The sequence below is a fragment of the Columba livia genome, chromosome 9 (assembly GCF_036013475.1).
Source record: "Columba livia isolate bColLiv1 breed racing homer chromosome 9, bColLiv1.pat.W.v2, whole genome shotgun sequence".
NCBI classification, from domain to species: Eukaryota; Metazoa; Chordata; class Aves; order Columbiformes; family Columbidae; genus Columba; species Columba livia.
In genome coordinates this window covers 814897-828439 of record NC_088610.1, presented here as the reverse complement: position 1 = coordinate 828439, position 13543 = coordinate 814897, and the positions used below count along the sequence as shown (strand labels likewise).

Genomic DNA, 13543 nt, shown 5'->3' with positions numbered 1-13543 from the left:
CGCTGCTGTCACGCGGGTCACCCAGCCAGCCAGACACACAAAGCAGCACAAAGGGCGCGAGCTCCCCGCGTAACTGCTGCCTTCTTCTCTTAGAAAATCAGTATCTCAACATCATGCATGATGATGTTAAGTTGATTTTATTTTACAACAAGTACAGCAGTTCACAAACAGTTCATTCCAAATCCAAGCATCACTTTCAAATGCAAGTTTCCCTTTTTTTTGTTTTGAGATATCAGAAACAGCACATCTGCAACCAACTCTGTATTACATCCATATTTCTGCCTTGGACAGCGCCATTTTTTCATGCTGTTTTATATCAAATTCAATTTTGGATTCAATGTTTGATTGCAAGGCACAAGCCTACACAACGTACCCATGTCTACTGCAGCACCTGCTGCTCTTTCAGCCCTTCGCTCACTTTGGAGCAGCGGTTTCACACACAGCCTCTGCCGTGGCTCAGAGCAGAATGCACAGAGCCTGCAGGCCCCCCGCAGACACCCCTGCACAGCGCCAAACCAGCACCAGCCTCCCCAACAAACGCTCTGACTCCCACCGGAAGGGCTGAGAGCAGAATGGGAGGGTTTACTCCTGCTACTAACATACAACCAGTTCAGTCTTCATTATTTTATTACCTAATTTGAGAAATCTATGTGATTAATTTTCTTGCTTATTATTAGTCTTTGAACGGATCAATGAAGAGCAATGAAATCAATCTCTACCACATAAACCAGTCATACATGAAAAGCTTCAACATGTGAGTTGAGAATCATAATCCCAGTACTAAGCCAAGATCATCTCGCCTCCACTTCGGCACACAAGAGATCTGTCACTTTTGTATTTAAATATACTCTACTATGAAAAAATAAAGGAAAAGAAAAAATAATAAGAAAGTTATCATGCAAAAAATTGACTTAATATATTAAAGTATCTTCAGAGAAGAGGACCAAAGAGACTACAACTTAGTTAAATGGAAAAGTAATGCAAGGGCTGTATTTGAATATAAATTATTGAATTAGGTAAATGGGAGATGCAGGCTGCAATAATTACTGGACCTAAGTATTTTTATACATAACTACGAAAGTAACATTTTCATATGTATTAGAAACAGTAGGCATTCTCAAAATACTATTTATATATATATAATTCAAATCCCTTTTACATGATAGAATGTTTTGGTTTAGACGTAGAGAAAATTAAGTATGAGCTGCACTCTGCAAAGCACATTCAAGGTCAGTTCCCTGCTATGGGTGCTCCTGGGTAGATTAGACAACAATAACTAACTTCTGTGAAAGCCTTTTATAGACAGATGTTCCAGAGAAAGTTTCTCTCTGCAGATTAATCCAGCAGAGAACTACAAACCCTTGGCAAACTCTGTCTGAAGTGCACTTGTGAATGAGAGAGCTCAGCAGAGGAGCCGGCGGGACCCCGGCGCACGGACACCGCGCCAGGGACAACGCGGGAGCTGCCGGAACACAGGCACTGCTGAGCAAACCCCACGGAAACCAGCTCCGCGCTCCAGTGACAGGAGACGCGCGGGATACCTGACCTGTGCCAGAAAGGAGACCAAAATTAGTGTTAAATCATTCACAGATCCAGAGATGAGGACATGTCTTTTTTATTAGCCTCCAAACAAGCAGTAACAAACCTCAGGACCATACACACAGTTAGCTGAAAGGATGAAGGTAGTTTTAGGATGTATCTTCACATTGTTTCCTTCAAAAATTCTCCCCAGTTTGATGTGTAAGATGAAAGAGCTTGTCTACAGAAACGCAAGTCAAATTATCAATTTGCTGTAGGCTTTTAAGCACATTTATGAACTGAAATGTCACCGTTTGACTCCTCTGTGGCGGAAGGGGAGCCAGGGGGGTTTGTTCTTTGCCAAAGAGGAAAAAAAAAAAGGACTTCAATAAAAATAAAATCTGTTGACTTTCATAAAAGACAAAAGAAAGGTCAAGGAAAAGGTTTAAAGTCTTCTGGGAAATAAGAAGCGAGTCCTGTTCTCAGAAAGACAAGCAGTGGCAGTGGCAGGCCCAGTCTGCTCTTCACCATCTTTCTCACTCAAGAAGCTTCATTCTCCTTTTTTTCTGCTTACAATAGAGGTCACTGGAAGTGCTAAAAGTACTTGAAATATTTTCCATTTTATTGCAATTCAAAATAGTGGAGTGGAAAATGCCCCCACAAACAGTTTACAACAGCTGAGAAGTGACAAAGGAGCAATGTGTACCGACAGAAACACAAATTAGTTTAATCTCCTGTTAAATTTTAAGTCATCTCCACAGTAGTTATCAGCAGCGTGCTTTATGATAAAACAAACCAAAGACACATAAAACCAAAGGTGGAATAACTGGGAACCAAAAAGATTTTTAAAACCAATTAATTTATTTTTTATTGCTTCAGAATCTGTAATAATTTGCATTCAAGCAAACAGTAATATCTTTCATCTGGAAGATATTCCAGGCTAACATATCTGGGGTTTATTCTTCCGTTTGCAGAGATTCACTGTTTTGTTAGGATCGTGATTAGATCATGATAGTTCCTAATTCTTTGGATGGTGACTCATCACATCTCAGAACTGCTACCACCTCCTCCCCAAGACACCTGGGCTGGCCCGCACAGCAAGGGACACAGAAAGCAAGAGCTATTTTGGAACTGAGTAGCACTAGGTTTGCACCTAACGCAAATATTTCACAACCTATTTCCTCTTTGCTCTGCTAAACAACAACAATTGTTCTTTTTGCTTCTTTTTTAGAAAGATATTCAGATCTCAAAAACACGTTTAGTATCTTTTAAAACCAAACTTCTCCGCGACTTGGCCGAGAGGCTCAGGACGATGCCGTGTACCAGTTCTGCCCAGCTCTTCACTGTAAAAGCACTCGGCCATGAGAGTATTTATTACATTTATTGACTTGTGCTATGACTCTGAAAACTTCGGATGGATTACACAGTGATGTCTCAGCCACTCACAGAATGTGACACCCGTTATCTTTTAATGAATCTTGAGATCTAATGAAAATCCCCTCCTAGAAAAACACTGTCACTGACTGTGGAGGCTGCCGGTCTGCGCAGCTCAGCCCAGCTGTTCCCGCCCTGCTGTCTGCACGGCACAGGAAAGCAAGGAAAGCTGCGCACCGGAGGAGCTGGACACAGGGCAGAGGGAAAGCAGCTCAGCACTGCAGCCAACCTGACAACACACATAAACGAGTCTTGAAGGTGGCACCAGAGCCTTTCTGAGCACAAGTCAAAACATTTTTATCAGGTCTGATGGCTTGGGAAGTCTAATTTCACTAGGCTAGATGGCCCAGCTTTCAGTCCTTCGCTGTTTTTCCCCCCTTATGTTCTCCAAGCCCAAAGTGCAGAAGGAGCACAACGCAGAACCACACTTGGCCCACGCTCTGTTCCCCTCCCAGCAGGCCTGAAAGCACCACAACATTGTGACACTCAGTATGAGCAGTGGATCCTAGGAAACGGTGGAGGACAAATGCACACAAATGTGGAGCTGCTCCCCAGCTTTCTGCAACCGACTGAGACATCACAGTGGTTCATGTTTCGGCAGCCTCACGGCCACCAAAACTGCCAGTCCTGCCGCTTCCCTCCCAGCGGAGGCTCGTCCACACAGTGACACCACTGCACAACACGCCAGGGCGCGGATCTGAACACTAGTGTCTATTCTGCTCTCACGCCTAGCTCATAACAGCACACAGAAAGCCCTAGTTGCTACTACAGGCACTGAATACAAGCTTTTAATTTTTTTTTTTTTTAATTACTTAATTTACTATTCAGACATACACACTGCAGGTTAAAAGGACTTCTTTAAACCATAAAGTTGGAAAAAGTGTGTCCATGTGAGGGCTGGCAGAGTTTGGTAAGTTCAGAAATAAAGAATGCCATCTTTTTTCAAGGCACTGCAGATCTGAACACACGAGGAATAAAGCAGTGCAAGCAACAAACTCGTTGTTGTCATAACAACCATGACACAGCCAGACACCAAGAGCTGAAGGAGCTGTCAGGATTCTGAACCAAGAAAGAAACCCATTGAATCAAGCGACACAGGACAAGCGAGTGCCGTACCAGACACGCCTGCTCGGCCACGGCGCCTCGGAACACACACTCTGGTTCTGAGGCTCCACCTGGCTGCGTGAGTTCAAACGCCACGTGCAAACATGGCAAAAACTACACACACTGACAAAATCACAAAGACCTTTCTCCACTGGCCTGGACACCAAAGAGTATTAATGCACATAAGGCAGATTTATGAAAATGGTAGGGGGTATGACCTTTACCATGTCTTCCTCTGCAACGCAAACCTTTTCTGCACACCTAGCAACGTCCCAAAATCAGAAATCACTGTGCAAAAACAGGGAAAAGAATCTGAGTGTTTAACACTGGACATGTGAATGTGCTGCCACACTACAGCTGCACCGCCGCCAGAGCCCTCGTCCATGTGACGATTCCACCTTTCCGAGACCAACAGACGTGCTGAGAGCATCGCGTGCTCTCGGACTGACTGCAACAACCACAGGAGCTTGTGAGTGGGAATAATCAGTGAAAAGGCCACCTCATTTTGCTTCACATAACACCAAAGGACTCGCATCGCTTACAGAAGTGCTCTTTTCAAAGACACCTATGTTTATTCCATGTATGTTTAGGTGTCTGAGAACAGAGATAACAAGTTTTATAGAAATCAATGCAAAGTTATTAACGGGATATTTGATGCCTACAAGATTCAGAATCATCACAAAGTATCTTAGAGGTTCACTAAAAAAATCTTGTCTTTTGACTCTAATTTTTCAAGCCAGCATCTCTCCAGCACCCACTGCATCTGGATGTACAAACACACCTCACGTGCTTGTGCATTCACAGTTTATATACTCACAGCTGAGGTTTCTTCAATTGCAAAACATTCTACTCAAGCAGTAGAACACACGCAAAGAGCAAAATGCTATCCGTTCTTATTAGAGATTCAGTAAGATGTTGGTCTTGAACATCTAATTTTCCTTTTCTCCTCTGAACACTGGATCTAGAGAGTTACCGACACTTAAGGAGAGAACGGAAAGATTAATTCACTTTTCCCCCCCCTGGTGATTAGAACTTTGCAATCAATTTGAAGCCATTCAAAACCTTGCCCTTGGTCTCACTGCAAACACGTTTTGGTTTTTTTTGCAAAGCCAGCAAAAATGTAACTAATGCAGGTTGCACATTTATAATAAAATTTGCTTATTTTCAAGAGGAACTGATAACAGGAAATACTCTGAAGCAGCACATGAGTTATCTGTGAAAGAAGTTGCTGTTAATTAATATTGAGGTTATAAATTCAGTGGAATTCCAAGGAGGAAATCTCGTGGGACTAACTGAATCAATCCACAACATCGCACAATGGATAAAATCTTTGAGCTTCAAGGCCGTAGCAAACCCGTAACCAAGGGAGAATACTCACACTCACTCATGGCAAATAGAAGGCTCCTAGGGAATCACGGATTCAGCTCTCTAAAACCTCTAAATCCTGTGAGCAGTTTTACACACGTGGACTTCCCCACGCCCATTTAGGTAAGCTCACATCATTCCCTCTTGCCAATGTGGCCTGACCTTAGTCATGCATTTTCAAATAAATAACAAGTTATATATCATATTTTAAGTCAGCAGATGGAAATGGACAATGAGCTACACCTGAGTAATACAGCACGTAGATAAAAACCTTTCATTAATGAGAAACCAGTAACAGTAATCTCCCTTCACTCACAGCTTATAAAAGCAGCATTTGTTGTTATCAGTGTATGAACAGGGCTATCAATTCAGATCTCATTAGTGTTTCAAAACGAAGAGACTGAAAGTTTTTGTAATTTCACAAAACACGAACCGAATAGCGAGGGTTAATAGGAAATCATTTACCAACTACAGCGCACTATTATTCCCAGTGATAATGCTTTTTAAAATTACGGGTCCTTATGGAAAAGTATTTTCCATAATAACCAATCAGCTGTTCTAGAACATATTTCAGAGCAGCATCATTTACCCAGGGACACATTAGAATTCTGTCTGGTTTACATTTGAAGTAATATTAATACTGTCTCCTTGAGAGGCATAAAACCAGACTTGGGTTTTTGGCTGTGTTCCCCCCGCCGCCCCATGAGGGCTGACACATATACAGGTCTTCCACCAACCAAACTCCTTCTGCTCTATTACTTACGTTATAATGAATACAGTCTCATGGTCAACAGGAGGGATATGAAGCACGATGATCTGCCTGTTCAGTGGACACCAGCTAAGGGAGCTCAGATGAATCCACGGTCAGACGAATCAGGGACGAACAGCAGGATTTCAGCAACTTTTTACTGGGGTGAGAATAAATATTTCCATAAATAGTAACAATACCAACCTCAGTCACTGTATTTAGTAATATTCTATCATGTGCTCTACAGTTTGCATTCAATCACTCAATTCAGATGTCAGTACTTTTGCTAGTGAAATACCATTTAAATGAACAAACACCCCACTGAAATGAAAACCAACAGGTCTGACAAAGCTACTCCTTGCACCAACAGCCACAAGGCCGATCCCAAGGCCTGTGGTTCGGCTGCCAGCAGCTGTGGCCGTCACAGCTGGGGATGCCCTGGTGCATGAGGCGCTCCCGAGCCGCTGGGGCCAGCCTGTGCAGCAGCTGTGCCTGCTGCTGGACACCTTCCGATCCAGCCTCACCCGGCTGCAGCTACAGGGGATGCTGCTCAGGAAACCGGCAGTCCAACCGACAAAAGACTGAAGAAATGACAGCCCTGCTCAGCAACCTCCTGAGCGCTGCAGGCGGCAGAGGAGCCGGGCGAGCAGCGTTCACAATTCCAGCACGCGTCCCGACACTGCTTCACATCTTCCTACACACCTTCGGCAGCTCTTCTGCTCACTATACTAATTCTCTGCACATTCCAAATAAGTATTTCCTCCTGTTGAATCTCTTGGGGACTCTGACATGAAAAGCACACTAGCCATGAACTCTACAAGGTTCCTGGCATCCTCCCCTTCTAACTTCTTTCTATCCCCATTACCTGCTCTACAGAGATTTTTTTTTTTCCACCATCAAGAGCCAACTCCCTACAGTGGAAAGACAGGCACATTCATATATACCAGCAGTCTAAAAAGAGGGTGTTTTGTCACAACGTAAGAACTTGCAGCACCCCAAATTATTTAAAATGAATGATACAACTGATTAATGTTTAGGCCAACCGTCACCGTTGTGTGAAAATACCAACCCAGGACAGCAGATGTAGAGAAACCTGACTATAATTGCCCGCAGCAGAGTACCCGCGCCCAGGAGCTGTACTGCTTCAGTGACGAGCCGGGGGAGCAGCAACAGCGGCAGCACAAGTTCCTTACCAGAGCAAACCCTCCCGCAAGGAGCGGAAAAAGGAGTGCTCGGAATTCGCACAGCTCTGGGGCTGCTCCAGTGTCTCCATGGTAACGGCCAGCTCTATGAAATTCCAGCAGGCATCTACGCACTTATTTGACATTCTAACTAAAACATGAACAGACTTGAGAGTATCTGCTCCATTAATCTGGTGCTACTTCAGCTATGACAGCGCGTTAGGAGAACGAAAAGCTTCCTCCGTATCTACCCTATAGACCAAATCCCTCAAAACAGGCAGTTGTACTGTCCAGGTTACGCTGTTTTTGACACCAGTACTTATTGTCCTGCAACACGAAGATGAGCCCTGCAGGATGCTGAATACTTCGAATGCATTGTTGAGCACCATTTAATAACAGCTGACTGGTAAATAAACATTTGATTATCTAAAAAATGACAAAAAATATTTTATTATATCAATAGCATGGGGTTTTATTCTTAGCAAGAATGTGGTGCATAGTATTTTCTCATTAAATTTCCCAGAATTAATAACCCTTCTAATCCAAATTTAATAAAAGGCTTCTTAAAAGTAAGTTTTTTAATATTTGCCTTCATTTGTGGATCTGGAAAATAAAATTACATTGGTATTTCAGATTTCTCTGTAATAAATATAAGCCCCCTGGTAACTTAATTTGCTATTCTGAGCTAATTTGCAGGACTTTTTTTAATAGCATGTCAGCCCACAAATATCTGCACATCTCAGAACAAAAACCAATATCCTAAACAATAGCCTGTGATAATTATGATCAAGATACTCAATCTAATGAATGAACATAATTAGGGCGGTGTTGCACTGCAAGAGAACAGTGCGACTTCATTATCATGCCATTACCACTCTCAGTAATTGCCAAAGGAGAAAATGAAACTATTTCCGCCTCTGAAGCACTGACCTCTCTGCTGCCTTTTGTTCCCCCAGAACAGCGAGACCATTGTCCCACAGCCGGCGTTTTAAGCCCAGCTCTTCCCAACAACTCTTAGGCCTCACCGCCATTCTCTGGCAAAAGCCTTCGCACACAAGCCCCCACTTCTGTTCTTCGCTTCACCATATCCAAATTCTTTAAAACAAAGAGGAAAGTAGATCAATTCAGGTCTAAAGCCAGCAAATAAAAAAACCAACCCCAAAAGTGGATAAGGACCTATTGTTCTTTAAGGAATTTATTTTCCATAGCTTCACTTTTGTGCTGCTTTTTACAATTCAAATTAAGCTACAGTGCCAGAAAATGGCACACATGTCCTTGGAAAAAATACCTGTAACATGGAACTATTTTTATCAGCAATCACTTCTCACAGTATCTGTGAAAGGACTGGGGCAGCAGTGTACTGGAAGCACATAACACCACTGGGAATCTCTTCTCAATCCAATTTTGGCACTTTGGAAATCTTATTTATGTTGCCTCATGGAGAAAATTGAGAGTTAGTTGCTGGTTTTTTAGTAACAATGTGAACAAAAAAGCTAATTCATTTTCAGAGTGACTCTTGCATGGATGCAGAGAGCTAGTACAAGCCCTGCAGAATATAAATTGACCTTTGCAAGTAACATTTGAATTAAATAAAATACAAAAATTCAAACGCCTAAACTTCTCTTGGGAGGACTTTTGTTCCAGTGAGGAAGGCAGCGTTCACCGCACAGCGCCGGTCCTTCCAGCTCCACAGCCCCGCTGCCGCTGCCCTGCCCTGCTGGCGCCCACCGGGTACAGCACACCACACAACGCAGTCCGCGCTGCTGTAGTCACACTGGCCAGGGACAGAACAGACAACAGCTGCTTCCGCTTGGAAAACCAAGAATGAAATCTTAGTCATCACAAAGAAACTGAAGCAGCTGTAAAATTCTACCTTGCCCTCTTTGCATGTGCTCTTGGTAAGGACTTGCACAACATGATATTTACAGATTAATATTATCATTTCACGCCAGGCAAGTGGAGAAAATGGTTTATTAATATCTTACCTACAAAGTCACAGAATCTGCATTTCTTATCAGAAAATTACTAAGTTATTATTTCCCTTTCTCCACCCTTTTATTAAAACTCTATATATCGCCATTGTGCCCAGAACATCAGTGGGAAATCCATCTGATGTCTGAGAAGTTCGGAACTCGAGAATGCTTCGTCTTTCAAAGCTGCACAAAAAGAGTAATATCGAGAGACAAACTAAGAGAGTATGAAAGGAAATGGACAAGGAGAATTCCGAAAACTTGGAAATGCACTTTAATTACAGAGGCTGTGGATAAGGGTAAGTTTGACAGTAAATCCACAGCAGACTCAAAAGACTCAGGCAGCCTATGAATTCTGACAGGTTCTCGGGCAGCTCAGCCCCACCGTGCAGAGACCGTGAATATTTCATGTTGTTTATTTCAAATATTTTCACTTGGAGTCAGGTATTTTTGGTTAATAAAAATCCACACCAAGTTACCAAAAAAGCATGTGTGTTCATAAATATTGATGAGGAGCCAGACTGAAAGTCCTATTAATTGCCCAGTTCCGCTACCGCTAATGAGCCGTCAGTCAGGCTGCAGAGCCAGAGAGCTCCGCTCACCCCTGGGCACCCGCCGGTTCCAGCCGAGCGCAGCCCCCGGGGCTCTGCTCAGCACCACCTGCACGGCCAAACCACCGCACCACGCCTGAGCATCACCAACGGTCACTGTGGGATACACCGACGTCATCCACAAAAAGCCTTTTTTCCCCTAAATTCCAGAATGCAGAAACACGTCCCTGCTACCCCAGAGCAGCAGAGAGAGCACAACGAGGAGGGAGCTGGTCTCTCTTCTTCACCACGACCCAACGAGTGACTGCTGCCACAAAAGCCTCACTGTTACCGCTCGCAATGAGAGCCCTCCCAGAAAAATAGTCAGATTGTATTCGGGCGTTAATACTTAAGGAATTAAATCTTTACTATGTACTTTAGAACCCATGTTTAAACGTTCTATAATTGTATTCCTTTCAAGTAGATAAGACTTTGGGAGGGGGATCATTTTATTCTAGTAAGTAAATTATATTAAATAGGATAATAGTATAACAGATTACTATTCGGCACAGCTTTTACATTTTGCTGTGTAAGATCTACCACAAACATGAAAAATTAAGCCCTTAAGACGGCTGACAGAAAGCACAGGTGTTACATTCATTCATATTAGTTGTGTTCTCCATGTGTCCAAGCCAACATTAAGAAGTTTCTCTTTGGATAGTTTCCTGCAGCATTGACAGCACAAGCACCGCAGCACTGTGCCAGTGCACAACAGATCGAAAAACCAAACAAAACACACGAAACCAACCAAACCCCACAAACAAAACACAAAGCGAACTCTCCAGAACAGCAATTTATCTTCCTTCCCCTTCCAGGTCCCATCTCGGTTGTTCCTGCTCTCAGTCTCCCTCCGGTTTGTCCCCACACCACCACCGTGACAAGAGCTCGTTGGCACACCTCCTCAGCAGAACGTGCAGCAGTTACAGCCTCACCGAGCCCTTCGTATGTCTCCGCAACTTCATTTTCCGTATTTGGAGCTTGGTTTTTTCATATATACTCCTTAGTTATTTCATTATGGCGGAAAGCCATGAATTAGACTGCAGACGGGGAAATATATAAGTTGTGGTGGGGTTGAAATTGCATTAGCTCATTAGAAGTGCACAGTGTGTAAGTTTTCTGTGTCCACAATTTTCATTTGATGAAATTTAAATATATAATTTTTCAAAGTTCACCAAGTATTGCGCAGTAAAGTAGAAGCAGTAAATCTGTGGTATGATACTGTACAAACAATACCATTTCCAACAGATCTATAATTATTTAGTCAGTTTTCAAGTCCTGCAAGGTCTTTTGTGTTATTACAGTTCTATGGTATTTTGGTAGAGCAGGCTGGATTCTGCTGTAGCGGAGCAGGGACTGTGCACAGTAACTGGCAAACAGAATGCACATTTGGATATCATCCTGTCTATACCTTTATCTGCTGTTAAAGCTGCTGGTGAACGCACACAGATGAACACCACGGTGTCAATTGCTGGTGATCGGCCTCTTTTCCAAAGCGCTGATATTCACACTACGTGGGCAGCACAGTTTTTCCAGCACATTCTATTGTAGATGTAAGCAAAGAATCCCCAGCGTTGCATTTAAACGGACATAGCCCCTTCATTCCATTTATTTCCAATTCTTACAGCAAATAACTTCAAGTATTTCTTTTGCTTAGGATTAATGTTACTCCCTAGCAATTTATTATCTCCATTTCAAGATACTTAGAATTAGTCTTTTGATGCAAGATCACACATGACTTTCCTGGTTCTCCTGGCTGAGTACACGCAATTCTTGTTTCAAGGGAAGGTTCTGATATTAAAAATAAATAAATAAATAAATTCTCCCAGAAATGCTTCCAGTATTTTCTTTAACATTCACTGTAATAGCCTAACTTTGCACATTGCTTTGTGGAATGTCTCAGGTGATTAATGTAAAAAGTGCGAGAACAGCAAAGAAGGAAAAGCTGTCCCCAAGTGGTGCGTCCAGGGCCGCGGGCTGGACCGAACCTGCGGGACACAACCACACCGCTCTGGGCGACGTGCAGCCACGACCTGCAGGGAAAACGGCAAAGCCGCGCAGACGTCGGCACCTCCGCTACAGAGTCCAAGCTTCCCACAGTTACAGCAACAATCTGCTATTTCCTACAGGTCCTACTTTCCAAAATAATCAGAAACCGTCAGCAAGAAAGCTCAATGCTTCTACTTCTGTTCATGCGTTTATGTTAAACACTTTTTCTGCAGAAGGAACACAGCTAAAATTGTGTTAGTTACACAATTACTCTGAATGACAGCTAAATATACATTCTTGAGTTGGCAAACATGCAAAATAAGCACCCCCACAGCGCAGGGAGGGAAGAGGCACCCAGGAGCCTTTCCCCATGGGCAGCCTGTCCTCGTCCAGTTCTCCAGCAGCGTTTAGGAATGAAAAGCCTGTTACTCACTAACAGCAGCAGCACTTCAAGAGGCCCAGCCAGGTTCACCACCATGTCCCTGCTCCAAACGCAGCTTTAATAACATCATTCAAAGCAAAATTATTTTAACAGGATAGAACATTTGGCTGCTTTTCTCCACCGCAGATTCAGCCATCAGTAGTGCCAGCTGAAGCCAGCGATGTCTCAGACGTTAGAATCACTACCGGCAGAAGGGCATGGGAAGCAGCTGAGGATGAAAACAGCTGTACCGGCTCTGGATGAGGATGCTCGATAGCCCCGGTTATCTCAACACGGGAAAGGAGCCCGCACTGATATGGTCCCACTTGTTTCCCTTGTCCAAAGATCACAACTCTTTTATTTCATGGAAAGCTGCACCTAGATTTCACAGCAAGGTCTCCAATTCTCTTATCACCTGCTTTAACTGGCAGGGACTGCTGTTCTAAGTCAAATGAGACTTATGTGTAACTTACACAAAATAACTATAGCATCATTCTCCCGTAATTGACAGGAACTGAAATTTTTAAAATTGCAATTAATGAATAAAATATTAAGATAGTCCCACAGAAACGCAGTTATATTGACAGAACCCCCTGCATTTTGCCGTCACTGAAACAGCAGTTTGGGGCGTGCACAGGACGGGTAAAGAACACAACAGGCTCTGCACAACCAGAATTTTCATTACCTGGAGTAGCAATCCTCAAGGGTGGTCCACTTTTTGTGACCATTCAGTGGTAAGAAACTCCAGCTGTTGGAGCTGGCGTGCTCTGTCTCTGCTCTTCAGCAGCGAAGGTGCCTGTGGATGAGGAGGCAGGCAGCCACGCCGGAGCCGGGCTCTTGTCACTGCCCGCACCCGCGCTCCTCACAGCAGCACACGGCTGAGCCTGCAGGCCTGGCTCCCGAGGGCAGGGGCGACCAGCGCCTCCGGGTAACCAGCGGCCCACGGCCCCGCCGCCGCCATCCCGGGCGGAGCAGCAACCTGCGCCAGAGCAGCGACCTCACCGAACCTTCCAGAAAGGCGGCCGCGAGCACCAATGGCCAGGCGCCGCGGGAGCCCGGGCCAATCAGAACGCGGCATTCCCGCGTGCTCCCGCCCCCGCCGTGCGTGCTGCGGCCGGGCAGGGCCCGGGCCGGCGCGGGCGGTGTGTTCGTGCGCAAAGTGGGAGCGCGAGCCGCGTGGGAGGGTCTGACGGCGCTGAAGCTGTTACTGGAGAGCACGGAGACCT

At 44.3% G+C, this 13543-nt stretch overlaps 1 long non-coding RNA gene across 1 annotated transcript in view; it reads right to left on the bottom strand.

Moving 5' to 3' along the window:
- LOC110362372 (uncharacterized) overlaps positions 1-13316 on the bottom strand; it is a 63540-nt gene extending 50224 nt beyond the window's left edge. Inside the window, exon 1 of the long non-coding RNA XR_002419699.2 lies at positions 13003-13316. This is a non-coding gene — a long non-coding RNA (uncharacterized LOC110362372). The remainder of the gene's footprint in view (positions 1-13002) is intronic.
- Between the last annotated feature and the right edge of the window lie 227 nt (positions 13317-13543).